This window comes from Bactrocera oleae, chromosome 5, assembly GCF_042242935.1.
Source record: "Bactrocera oleae isolate idBacOlea1 chromosome 5, idBacOlea1, whole genome shotgun sequence".
Lineage (NCBI taxonomy): Eukaryota > Metazoa > Arthropoda > Insecta > Diptera > Tephritidae > Bactrocera > Bactrocera oleae.
This window is the reverse complement of record NC_091539.1, coordinates 48086778-48101902: the sequence shown is the minus strand read 5'-3', so window position 1 is coordinate 48101902 and position 15125 is coordinate 48086778. Positions and strand designations below refer to the sequence as shown.

The window sequence follows — 15125 nt, the reverse complement described above, 5'->3', positions numbered from 1 at the left end:
CAGAAACCCACTGCTTTTAGTGTGTTATATGTATGTGACATTCATGACTTTTATGTTTAGTTATGAAAATCAGTTTCTATAGGCAAACCGCATGTTGACTTCACTTTTTCAAAATTTTACAGCAATATCGTTTTTTATTTTTATTTCTTTCCAGATTTGAAAAGATTCTAATTTATATTAAATATGTTATAAGACTAAAAAGGTCAAAGCTTCAAATAAGTTTAGAAACATATTTTTGGAGAGTTAAGTTTAATCGTTTAATTCTTACTGACTAAATAACCTTTGCAAGTCGCGCTAATTAGCCATATTTCATATTACTATAGTACACTCGTTCATATCTATGATTACGGACCTTTTCAACCACTAACTCAACTAAAACTCTTCATTAACCTAAAATATTTTTAAGCTTTATAATGTCATAATTGCTACTTAAGTACTCTTAAGAACTTCCAAAGGATGTATTGTTTGTTGTTTTTTATATTTAAGCGTTCAGAAAGTTGAAAATGGGTAAGTGCCGATTCGCTACAGTATTATGCAAGCTGGTATGTGGTTAAAGCCGAAAAGAGTTCTTCAGTATTAAGTGCACTAGTAACTGTTGGGTAGGTGTGAATGAAATTAAATGTAATAAAATGAATAATTAGTATATATAGTAAGATGAACATAGTTAACGAAAAGTCAATGAATATGCATTGCAATTCTTTGTGAATTAGCTTTAAGGCATATTTAAATAATTAAAAATTCGACTATTCGACGATTTATTTATTTCAATTGAGACTCGGTATTATTTATCCATTACAGCAATAAAGTAGTTAAGGGAAGTTAATTGATATTGAAACTCCAAGTCGAAAGTACAATTTTCCGTTAAATGATACAAAGTTTATTCAAGCACTTTGTAGCTTCAATACTTTCGAATTGTCTAATTCTATTGCTTGAATGTTGATTCTATTGCTTCTGTATCTTCGGTTCTGTATCTATCTCTATTCAATGAATGTTTTATTCTGCATGATCGCTTTGTAACAACTTAATTTACTTTTTCTCTTTACGGACACTTAAAGAGGTAGCATTTCAACGACAGACTAGTAATTTGCAGTTAAAAGAAGGTGAGTGAAATTTTTTCCAATACTCACGTTTAGTAAATAAACAAATTTTTATACAGAAAATATAGTTGATAAATAAAGGTTTCGTTGAAAATTTTTTATTTGATTAAGACCATGATAATTTAATCATCTATTCCTAAGTAGTTTGATTTTATTGAAAGTAAGTATGAAACCCAAAGGACAGGGTATACATATTAAGTTTGCCACGAAGTGTATGTAAGGAAAGTATGGAAGGAAACGTTGGAGACCTTATAAAAATATATATAAATGATCAGCGTGACGACCTGAGTAGATATATCCTTGTTCGTCTGTGTGTATATACGCAAAGTAGTCCCAAACTTTTAGAGATATCACCCTGATTTTTTGCACACATCCTTTTCTCTCCAAGAAGCAGCTTATTTTTAGGAACCGCCGAAATCGAACCAATATAGAATATAGCTGCCAAACAAACTGATTGACCGGAATCAAGTTTTTGTATAAAAGCTTTATTATCTGACAAGATAACTTCCCAAATTTGGTAAGGATTATTATCCGAAGCATTAATACAATGTCAGAATAATTTTTTTAGATTGGACGAAAATAGCTGCCACACAAACTGAACGGTTAGAATTAAGCTCTGGTATGGAAACTTTTTTATTTGTGAAGGGTATTATAGCTTCAGTACAACTAAGCTTAAATTTTTTATTTTTTTTTACTTTGATCAAAACTCATGCAAAATGTATATATTGAACTACCAAACTATATTGCTAACTATAAGCATTCTTAACGTTTTCCGTTTCTGAATTCCATTCGTCAGGACAATAACTTTTATATTGCAACACATCTGTATACACTTGGGTATAAGAATAAAAATCGTAAAATTTTCCAGAATTTGTTAAAGGAAAAATACTGGAAATATTTGTAAAAAAAAAAATTTGCTGTGGCATAACACCCACGGCCATCTATTTTCGTTACATATTCAAAAAGTTACACATATGTGGGTGTTGGGTAGAAGAACAAGTGAAGCAATAAAACTTTTCAAGTTACAAAAGAAATCTTTTTTGCATTTGGACTACCAATACGCAATGCCACAATAGAAATTCGCATATAAAAAGTATTACACCCAAATAAGATACGATTACGTAAGTGGCATAATATGAGTAGGATGCTTTCTATATAAAATGAGTGCTTATGAGACAACGAAAGAAAAAGTAGCAGAAAAGTAAAGAAATTAGAATTTTGTAACAGGAAAAATAATGTATAATTTTAGGCAATGATTTCAAAAGTTAACGAATTTTTAAAAGCTTTTAAACGGAAAACCATAACGCTTTACCCATGGAGCACGAAAGCAGAAATGCGAACTCACTTTTTCATTTGCGTGCTAATTATTTTACAAGCTTATATCTCTAACCACGTATTCCAATTTTACAACTTCTCATTTCTTTTAGACATTTGTTAATCTTTCGTTCGCTAGAACTGTAAATGGATAACTTTTTACGAGCACAAAAAGCAATTTTTTCACGTTTTATAAAACAACTTAAGCAACATGAGATTTATTGAAGCTGTCAGCGCGGTTATGAAAATATTATATGAAAATTCAATGAGCTCACTTTTATATGCATACCGTACAATTCATTTTCAATGTGCAAGTAGAGAAATAAAGACATATCATGTATTATTACCTTTGAATTATTTTGTCAGTTTTTTTATACATTATCACTCTTTTGTTGACAAATCTTGTACCTTTTGACACACAATAAGTTTTTCTTGTTAATTAACTATCAGGTAACCGGTAAATATACCATATATATTTTGTTACACGGGCTCATTTTAATAGTTGTATTGTACAAGTCCGTCTCTGCCCGTTGAAAGTTTGCTTGTTGCTTACTCATTTGCCATTTTGTTTCGTACTTCCTTCTCTCATATATCAATTCAACTGTTAAACATAATAACGACGTTGATATTTAAATTAAACCAAAGAAAAATGCAAGCAAATGTTTATAATATTTTTCTAGAACGGTTGGCATCTAATCACTTTTTTTTATGTCAAAAATAAATCCGTTCTATACAGAGTTCTTTAAAATATATTATGAAATTCACGATTAATAAACGAATATTAAACTGTTATTTAATTTACTTTACGAAAGACAAAAAATTTAATTAAGTTAAGTTTTTTTTATATAAATTTACTTTCTGGTAATGTTTTTTATTCTAATAAGATTTGTTACCGACACAAAACTATAGATAATTACATTAAAACACGATTAATCTCATTTTTACTTTGCCGATATGGAGCTTCAATACAAAAAATACTAAAAGTTTTAAGCTCTTCTAGGATCTAACCACAACTATTACGAAATAACGTTTTTGAGATCTATTACATTTTTATACATCCTCCTCCAAATAGCTAATTTTAAGCATATTTCTCTCTTTATAGGAAAGCTATCCAGTATTAGCTTTATCTTTTGTTTGTGGCAACTCCGTATTTTAGAATATATTAACTAAAACTTAAGGTTAAAAAGCATTATTCGATTGAAGATGAGAAATTTTCTGCAAGCATTCTTAAGTAGTTTGATTTTGTTTTACCCTTATCCTTTAAAATTATGGATTTTTGTTAAATAAATGGGATTGAATATGTACAAAAATGGCTTGGTAAACCCTCCGCTGACATTCAACACTAGCTACTATTTGAACTTGTGATGGAAAAATATTGAGCGGAGTGAAAGTCAAAGTAAACAAAGGAAGTCAACAAGTGCGCGCCTACATTTATATAAGTAGAAAGGGTGAAATGGGTTGTTGGATTTAAACTGTGAAAATATTACTAAAAGAGGGGAAGCAAAGTTTAAGTTGTTCAAAAAAGTCGATATGCTACGTTGCATATAAAGGTAACTGTGGTGTTGTCGATTTAGTGGGCGAATTCTTTTCACACCGTGAGAATATTTTTGTTTTGCCAGGGAAGCGAGCAGGAGATGTAAGACCAGGAATATATTTGCATGCACAAGAGTAAAGAGTAAACGGTTAAAGCGATTTATAAAACTGACAGGCAACAGATGGTTAAAGGACCGAGGTAACCGAGTGAAAATACGAAAATGAAGAAAAAATTTGACAATGAAGAAATAAGGAAATCATAACAAATAATATTTTATGTGTGCAAATAAATGCTGCAGAGCTTAGATACGAATATTTGTATAAGAAATACAAAACTGAATAAATTTCATAAAAAACATATGTATTGAAGGCATGTGTGTAGTCTGCAAAGGGAGTTGGATGGAAGGCTTGTGCTTCCATGCTATGTTGGCAATATTTGTGATTTCGTGCTAAATCTTTATTCTGATTTTGATCGGTCAGTTTATGTGGCAGCTATGTGTCTTAGACAATAATCCATGCAAAATTCGATGAAAATAGCTTGTCAAATAAAAAAGTTTTCCATACAATAAGTTTGATCGTTCAAAAAACTTTTTCGCTTAACGAGATATCTTCACCAAATTTGGCATAGACTATTGCTTAAGACAATGGTGCAATCTCCGACGAAATTGTTTCGATCGGATCACTATTTGCTATAGACAGCTATAGCTATTAAGCTGTCATACAAATTGACCGATCAAAGTTCTTCTTCCGAATTAACGGTTTTTCTTGTTTGGTTAACTTGTGTTAATTTGCACTTATTTTATCTAATTTACATCTGATATTGACTACTTAAGCTAGCGCACTCAGTTAATAGCAGTTGCATTTGTTTTTTGTCGTAGTTTCATTTTTGTAATTGGTAATTTAGCTATAAATGCTATTAAGCAATTGGTGTTTTATTTTAATATTCTCGAACTTTGCCTCAATTTAATATTCCGACTAGGAATTCAAGCCCACTTGTTTTTCATATTTCTGCTATTTAAAGTTCACTTTTCCATTCCATTCCCCTTAATCCAACTTTGATATCTATTATTTGTTCCTTTTTGATCTTTCCTTCTTGGCTTTGAACTCTTCGCTGTGTTTTTATTTGTTCTCATTTGCATTTCCGCCTTTCGCGACGCCGTTCATTACTAGTTTATGCAAATGCTTTTTGATTTATAAGTGTTAATACGGTATGTTTTCCAAATAACTGCAGGCAATATGCAAAGTACTTGAGACCAGACAATTGCCGTCTGTTGAACTATTCATGCAAGAAATGTACGTTTGAGCTATAGCATTATAAAAAAACGTTCTGCGAAGATTTTTTTATAAAATATGAATTGTTTTTATTATTGTTATCATTTTTTTTTTCGGAGCTACTTTCTATAAGTATGCTATTTTAAGTTTTATTTTGTTTCGTTTATTATACAATAATAATGCTGATAGTATCAATATGAGAATATTATGTTGTCTAATTATACCATTTGTGTGATAAAGGTTTATATGCTTGTTCAAAGAAATATATGATGAAAACTTGAAAAAAATGGTAGAGAAGTGGACAAGTACTAAATAATCAATTTCCTTCAAGTTGGACTACAAGTTATGTTGAACTTCATTAATCATAAATTTTGTAAAATTTTCTCCGAAAACTTAAAAGTATTGCTATTAAGTTTTGAAAGACTTAGTAGTAGTAGAGTATTTTATATGTGAAAATATTACGGTACTTGTAAAGCTGTTGATCGAGTAAAACAGGTCAGGACTGTATATAAAAAAATATATGTATACATTTTTTTCCATCATGCCTAGGCGCAACATATGCCCTTAATAAACAAATTATAATCTGGCCATTACTTTGCAAACATCGACATCAATCCATACGTGTTTATCTTCAAGGATAGATCCATTTACTTGTTTCACTCATTAAGAGAAGTAATTTACTGAAATTGGTACCTACTTATACTATATACTTGCAGAAGTAGTTTTAAATTATATGTATGTATAGCATTTATTGATTTTACCAGATATTTTCTTCACCTTTAAAATATTTAAAATACCATACATACTTTTATATATACATATGTGTACGATAGTGTGTGTTCGACTTTGAATATGTGTTGAAAACTTTTGTTAACTGAATACAATACATAAAAGTCAGAGTTTATCGAAACTGCTTCGAAGACACATTTATTATTTCTGCACGCACAGAATATATTACAGAAGCAATCAACAGCACGTACGACTTTAAAAGTCTATAAATATTTACACTTTTCTTAGTTTGTATATATTTATATGTAATTTTCTTGAAAGCTTCTAAATTAGTATAAATTCTTTAAATAACTAGGTTGTTTATTATTGCACCACGAAAAAATAATTAAAACGATTGCAAATTTATAAAATTTACTTGATATACCATATTTTAGTAAATGTATATATTGCAGATTAATGAATCTTCGTGATATTCTTGCAGTCCTTATGCGGTAATAGTTTAAAATGTGTGGTTTCATATCTTGTTTCTAGTTTACAATACTAAAGTCCATCGTACATGGATATTTTGTCAATCGACTTTTAATTGATTCAAAAGAAGTTAAAAAATCCATACGTTTTTGAAGCATTCATATACAAACAACCCCAAAACAGGGTATTTTAAGTTTTCCACGATGTTTGTAACACCCAAACGGAAATGTCGGGGACCATATACAGGATATATATAAATGATCAGCATGACGAGTGGTTAGTCTGTTAATACGCGAACTAGTCGCTCAGTTTTTGAGATATCGATCTGAAATTTTGCATATGTTCGTTTCTTACCAAGAAACTGCTCATTTGTTGCAACCGCCGATATTGAACAACTATAGCATATAGCTGCAACAAACTGAACCATCAGAAACAAGTTCTTGTATGGAAAAGTGTTTAATTTGACGAAATATCTTCAAGAAATTTGGAAGGAATTATTGTTTAAAGCAACGGAGCTTTATCCAAAGAAATTGTTAAGATCGAATCACTATAGCATATAGCTGCTACACAAACTGACCGATCCAAATCATGTTCTTGTATAGAATATTTTGTATTCATGAAGGGTATTATAGCTTCGTAGCGTCTGACTGTAGACTGTATGGTATAGGCGTTGCTAGACAGAAAGAGTGAGATATCAAAATTGGAGAGAAGAAACTGTTTCTAGAAAAATAAACAAAATCTTGAATAAAATGAAAAATAAGCGAAAAATATAATTTTTAAAATTTTGAAAATATAACCACCGTTGATAACTTTCCTACTCTATTAAGCATCTTTGTTGAAAGTAGTGCAGAAATGGTTGGCATGTTTAACGTATTAACTTGTTAGAATTAAACAAGGGGCTAGACTTTATGCAGAAAATACAACAATGTTATTGCACAGGAAAGCAAAAATTAAAGAAGTAGTTGAGGTCTTTGGGAAAACAGTTCTTATTGCTTTCGTCGCACTTTATACCGCAAAAAGTCAGTTGATTCTTATGAAATTCTGAATTTTTTTCATTTGTGTACACTTGGCGTTCGGTCTAAAATTTTGATGAGTTTGTTTTTTCTAATAATTTCTTTTTTGTGGTTTTCAGATTTATTGTTTACATTTACAAATTTTTCCTTATTCATAATGCAGTGAAATATTACTTGCAGCAGAACATGTCGCCATTGTCGTCAAGTGACAAGTCTCATGTCACACAGCTTGCCAGTGCACTAAAGTTTTTAAGCATTGTTGTTTATTCAACTGATTTTTGACAGTCAACATGTGCGCTGTACTAGCGTTGAGTGGCTTGGAGCACTTTGAATTTTGCTTCTTCAAAATGTTTATATTATTAAACAAGTGCGCAAAGTCTTAGTTCGAGTGTAGCTGCACACTTTATACTCTCGCAAGTTGATATACGGGATTTGCGTATAATTAAAAGTAGGAAGTATTGCATCTAATATTTACATCACAGGCAAGAAGATACACTGAAGAATTTCTTTCTGAATTTCATTAAGATTTTTTACCTATTAACCGATAGATGCCGTATAAATTTAACCGGAAGTTCGAAAATATTTATACTCGGATATAGACAGACTGACCGATATATTCGGTGTATAAATATAGTTTAAACAAACTCATAATACACTATTAAAGCACTTCAAACTAAAAAGTGAAAAATAATTTTTAATACAAACTGACATTAATAGTGCCGAAAAAAAAACTTGTTTTATTGTGAGAAAGGTGTGGTATGCTCGATATACGAAAAATATGGCACGGTTGAAGTCCACATTGTGTTTACTGTATGCCTTCTAGAAGAAAAAAATAATAAAAATGCTTATAAAACTAATAAGATTATACAAGTTGTGTTGTGAGTGTCTGGCAAAAAGTAAGTGCCTGGCAATGGATGACGAGACTTCTAGAGTTATCCCCAGGAAAATATAAAAAATTGAGTTTTAACAAATTTAAGGTATCATTTGATATACCTTTATCTCCTGTTATCTGCTTAAGTAACCACTATCCAAACTCTATAGTCGCTGGCCGTTCTCACCTACCTATTTATACTGGTTAAGTCTCTAAAAAATCACGACAGTGTGACCATTGTGGGCTTTTATAGTACCATTTTGCAACACCCTATTCAAACAACAGAGTGTTGTCCTCGATGGAAGCAGCTATTATTCTTTTATACGTACTAATACTGTGTGCTACCGTTATATCGCTCGACTGCCTGCCAGCGTTTTAAATTGAACAACATTACCTAAGTTTTTATGAATGTGATTGTTTAAAATGAATTGGTGTGAGTGAGGTAAATGGAATGGGCGAGCAGGAGGAGTAATGACAGAGGTGATAATGTTTAACAAAGGGCTTAATTCAAAATTTGTTGACTTGTTTTTATTGTGAAAGTGGTTTACAGATATTTAACACTGAATAACATCTCGCAATTACCAACATAAGCAAGGATCCTCCACTATATGCGTTCCACAGGTAAAGCACTTTTGCTTAAATTTTATCTTTTTTAAGTCAATAATTATTGTTCATAACGTCTGCGTCTCTATTCTAATGGCAAGTGTAGTAAAGATGTTTTTTATTTCTGCTTAGATGTGAAATGTAGTAAAAGATATGTGCCAATATAATATTAGAACACATTTTGAAATTATCATTTGACTTCTCACTTTATGTTGTAAATATTTTCAAATAATATTTGCATGAATATATGCGTGAAACTTAAATTAGGTGCACATGTTATGACAAACCTAATTTTAGAAATATTACATTTGGTTTTGTCAACATCAATGCCAATTTCCGAGCCCACACAACTGCCAATTCGGTTTATAATTGTTTTTAAAAACATAAATTTTGTATTAGTTGGCATACATTTGCATATTTATATTATTAAATTTAACGTGGTGCTTTGATTTGTGCTGCTCACAAATCAGAAAATACCCAAAATGAATATAAGCTCTGCCCGTCGTTCGCTCAATCATTCAGTATTGTGAAAAATAAAATGCTTTTCGAAGTCAGAGGATATCGAAGTAAAATAAGCGATTATTTGCATATGAAATATATTTGATTGATGGAAATTATGCCAAACATCAAAAGCGTTCAACGCAATTTTTATATTATTTATTTTCGTTTAATACATTGGCGTTGCATATGTCTAAGCTTGTTGGTGTAGTGGAATTGTGATATCTTAACAAATTGGCTATCTGTTAAGAATCAGTACACCAATATTGCTACATACATATTTACAGAGTCTTTCCACTTAACTTAGTCCACTTTTTGAATTCCACGTTATCTGTTCTTTTGCTTGTAGAGTTTCTTGAATTCAATCGTTTATAATAGTCTCCATCAAAAAGTTTCAAATAGATTGAAGCGTGTTTTTATTTATTTATTTTATTTATTTATTGAATAATTCTAATAAAAGTCTCCATATTTTGAGAATAGTTAGGAAACCATGTTTAAAGGCAAAGTCTTTTTTTAGTCCCGCAAATGTTGAAAGTAGCGAAAACATTTTTCAGAAACGTATATATTGTACTTATTACTCTACTAAATGTGCATCCAAAGTTCAACAGACAAAAGTCAGCAACATCTCAAGTTCGTAATCGGATCAATCTGTACAAACCAACACCACAAAGCTTAACATTGCATTACAAATCCTAGTACTAGAAAATTGTACTAATTGTACATTCAACTACGTTGCCATAACGATTAATTGGCGTAGCTGCAGGCAAATCGAATATCGTTTGTAGAAAATCAATGGATGTGTAGATGAGCGAATGAGACATTGCGTGAGAGTGAATATCGGTTAACCAGTTTTTAAAGCAACAAAGAATACTCTTTTGATACAATAAAATCCTACAAATAATCAATTAATCCTATTCAACGGTTTTGTGCTATAAGAGTTACTTCGCGAGCGCGTTGTTAATTTGTAATTATACCCTGAAAAGGTTATATTTAGTTTGCCATTAAGTTTGTAACGCCTAGGCGAAAACGTCCGAGACCCTTTAAAATATATCTTAATATATAATAATTTGATGTCCGTGTGTATGTTCCAAATGAACTCAAAAACGAGTCAACTGATATTAATGAAAGTTGGCATATATATGTAATTTGGTTCAACTTAAATGATAAGATAGTTATTATTTAAATTAATGGTCTCAATAATTAGTAATTAATAATAAACTGACCATTAAATAATCTATAATGTAATATAAAACTGAATTACTGAATGGGTTGTTAGGTTGCAAATTTCGAGAACAGCTGAACCGATTTCGCTATATATTGTTTACAGAATATTGCATAAAGTACGAGGATGGTTCTTACGCAGAGAAAAATTAAAAAAATATTTCTGAAAAAGCTCAAAAACAACACATTTCTATACTCCTATATAAAGAATTTGTAATATTATATAAAAAAGTGTCGTCATAGCTACATTGTTTATAACGCATGAAAAATTTAATGGATTTGGCTTTAAATTAATTAGGAGGATTCGCTACTGTTGTTAATGTGAATAAAAACGTAAATTATCTAGATATACTCGAAATGACATCACATAATCTTCGGTTGAAAATTATTCAGAGTTATTTGAATTCACCTCAATTATGGAACGGTACTCCTTCAAAAAGATTACAAGAAATATTATTGTAGCAAGCCATTGTGACCGGAAAACCGGAATGGAGAAATGGAATCAATGTCTTGCCACGTTTTCCAAAAATACTGTTAGAATGTACGATACAAATAAAGCTTAATTAAATTGAATTTGAAATAGTTTACAGAGAAAAACTATATATATTATTGTTAAAAGTTAAGAATGATCTCGCTCCTTGTTAAGAACGATCTAGCTTCTTTCATTGTCTGAAATGTTATCAACTAACAACTTTGAAAATTACTCATTTATTTCAAACTTGAATATAAAATTAATAAAATTAAAAAATCTACATATATATATTAATATATTTTATGTTTATATGTGTTTTATAAACAATCGTAGGCAATTAGTATCAATCATTTTCAAATTTGGAAGTGATCTGCTGGGTTATTCTTACATTGGAAATAACGCTTTCGTTTTATTTCATAAATACAATTTTACTGAACAGTTTATAATTAATTTATAACTTAGCCACAGCAATGCGTGGACAGGGTCCTAGAGTATGTATATAAATGATCAGAGTAATGGCATATACACGAGTCCTATAGTTTATGAAATATCGCTGAAATTTTGTACACGTCTTACTTCTTTAAAGTAGCTTCTCATTTAACGAAACCACTGATATCGTACCACTATAGCATCTAGCTGTTATACAAGCTGAACGATCGGAATCAAGTGTCTGTATGGAAAATTTGTTCATTTGACGAGATATCTTTACTAAATTTGATATGGAACCGATCTTTTGTATATGTTATGGGTATTGTAGCTTCTATGCAACCGAAGTTAACAGTTTTTCTTTTTTTTCGATTTTTGCCTAGATGTCTAACAGATATAATCCAGAGCTACATACATACGTACATATATACAGAAGGCTTTTGAGTTTACCATTTAAATTTTATGTTTTGCCTTTCTTATCATCGGCTAGACGGCGCTTATATATGATTTACAACGGATTTGTTTTCCATTTAAATACAAATCTTATATTTTTATTTTATGTTTATTGCCATAGTAGAAATGGTGAATTTGTGATTCTTTTAGGGACTTGAGTGCTCACATTTGGCGCCTGTTGAGCTTTTATGTTTCTTTGCAAAATATTCTTTATGCGTGCATTTGTACCTTTTACGTGCATGCATTTTTTATGCATAAAAAGAAAAATAGTCGAAAAACGTAATATTGGAAATATTTGAAAAAAAGCTAATATGGGAAAAACTAAGTACGTAATTTGAGATCGAGTATATTGGAGAACAAGCAGCTCAGGTTAAAGTACAGTGTTGTCTATAATTATTATCTGCGGAATATTATCAAACATAATATTATTGATTACTTAGTTTTTACTATCCAGAAAGTATGTGTACTTAAATATATAAATACTTGAATAAAACAGGCAAAAATACAGTAATATGTTAGAAACAACTTCTACTAGTACTCGCTTTTAATATTGAGCTGTTAACTAATTGAAATTTTAAACATTTTGTCGATTTCAGTCCTCACAGTAATTTTATGGCAAAGAAAACTCCTTAATAACAAAAGATTTGCACACAATATTTCTAGAATTGGAGGAGTTGCCGGTGGCGTATACGTAACGATTCAATAAGATTTTACCTCTCGCGACAGATCAAAGAATATTTAATGACTTCGGATTATGTAAGAGTTTTTAGGCAATTAAGACATCCTATCGGCAGTTTTACGTTTTGCAGAAAATTCACTTAATTAACGATTTCAGCGCGTAACAATTTTCATCATTTTAATTAGCATTTATCAAAATGTCTTTAAATGTGCACATGAAAATGTGAAGACATGAAAATATGAATATATGAAGTGACATAAGGATTCGAGGGTTTCTTGTTAATTACGAATTATTATTAGCATATACTTTTTCGATTTAAAGTTATTAAGAACATTATTTTGCTGTTTTCGTAATTACTTCGGATACTATCAGAGCTAGATTAAGAATTGCCTCTTTTTTGCGGTCATAACTATATACAATTCATTGAAAAATTACTCAGAAATTTATTTCAACATTTTCGTTAAGTGTATTGTATAATCAGATGTCTCATTTAGTTAGTAATATAGCAATTGATACCCAAAAGCTTTCGTTGTCTCTCGTTGAAAGCTGCATTGTCGGTGCCTGAGAATCAGGAGACTGAAAATTAATTCTTAGCGAAATCAGGAGTTTTTAAATTTGATGAAGAGAAGAGTTGAAATCCGGGTGACTGTCTGTCCGTCCGTCCGTCCGACTTTGAAAGCTGTAACTTGAGTACAAATTGAGATATCTTGATGTAACTTGGAACACATATTACTTGGCGCAGTAAGACGGGTGGTATTGCGGATGGGCGTCATCGGACCACTGCCACACCCACAAAACGCCATTAATCGAAAACCAATAAATTGCCATAACTAAGCGCCACAATAAGCTATAAAACTGTTATATAGTACAATGAATCACATTATGGAGGGGCATCAGCAGTTTAAAAACTTTTAAAAAGTTGGAGTATTTTCTCCCTTTAACAAGTTTAATGTCTTTATCTCCTAAATCGCTAAAGCTATTACAACTTCACCCAGGACAAATATGTTTAGCACCCCTGTCGGGTACAGTGTGCAAATGGATGAAATCGGGTGACAAGCCTACCCACTAGCCATATAACGGTACTGTTAAAAACTACTAAAAGCGCGATAAATCAAGCACTAAATACGCTAGAGACATTAAATTATATTATTTTAAATTCCATCTGATTTTCTCACTTTCTAGTGACAAAATCGAGTCAATACTACTCCCAACTTCCGTATACTGCATATAATGATTTGGTTAGTCTATAAATTTTATGCTGGTAAGTGGGTATTATTTATATATAAAATTTCTTCAAAATGTGTTATCGAGTGTACTCGAGCTATGTCAAAATTAATGCAATAAACCCGTTTCATTCTCTATCGCCAATATACCCCGCCAAATGATTTCCGCTGAATTAGAATGGAATTGGTCTAAATCTGTTCTCATTTATAGGTATAATCAATTTCGATTCTCTGGTTGACGTTTACCACATCAACTTAAAATCTTATACTCATAGTTTTCTGTATAATTTTTCCTTACTAGCATCGTTGTGTTTATTTTCTTTTCAACTTGCGTTGTGTGGTGTAGATCCCCCTAAGGCCACTAGAGGCCAATTACGAATTCAAAGTTATCACTTGTAACACGCCCTCATTCGTCTGCATCTTCTTTTACTCCTAAAAGTTTCTAAGCTAAGCATTTTTACATATGCACATATATATGTATACTCCTTATTCTTGGATTTTCGAAGCCTTGCCGCTACTACTTCCACTTCTACTGCCCTTTTGTTCATTCGATTAAGGTTCATAGCATCGCATAGCAAAGTATTTATTTGTGATTATTGAAAAGTTTGACTGTGGTTTCAGTGCTGGGAATTTCATAAAGTTCTCACCAACGGGCATGCTTGATGAAATTTGTTCGGTTTGCCAGTCTGCTGACTAATAGCTTGAATTACTGGCTGTGTTTGCTTGAGCCGTATACTATGCTATACATATGCAGCTGCTATTTGCGAAAATAAGTAACTGTATGTTACATATGTGTATTTGAAATGATGAATATATATTTTCCGAATGTGCGTGCGGTTCGTTAGAAATCCACTTTTGATCTTCTATGTCGCTCCTCCTTCAGCTGCAAAGAGAAAATTTGTGGTTTTGGAAATTATAAACGAAATTGATTGAACATCAATGGTACTTGTTGATTTCATTACAACCTTAGATACCTCAGATTTATATATGAGTGTTACATGTGTGGGACCATATTCTATTTTTTATTGATATCATGCGGCTAATTTAAATTTAGTAGAGAGTGCTTGGGCGTAAAAATGAAAACGTAATTATGCGCGATAGATATGACAGAATCATACTGATACACATACATACACTGATAATAACAATGACACTAAAAAAACGTTAATAAACCTTTTTATTTATTGAACACATATTGCAGTAAGTGAAAATGAAAAAAGCATGGAGCATAACATGTACCATTTACTGTTCGA

General features: G+C 31.1%; 1 protein-coding gene across 1 annotated transcript in view; it reads left to right on the top strand.

Annotated features, from left to right (window-relative positions):
• Positions 1 to 1044: 1044 nt before the first annotated feature.
• The window catches only part of kairos, a 278053-nt gene continuing 263972 nt past the window's right edge, over positions 1045 to 15125 (top strand). The window contains exon 1 of the mRNA XM_070109754.1: positions 1045 to 1100. The gene's annotated coding sequence lies outside the window, so the exon portion shown is untranslated. The remainder of the gene's footprint in view (positions 1101 to 15125) is intronic.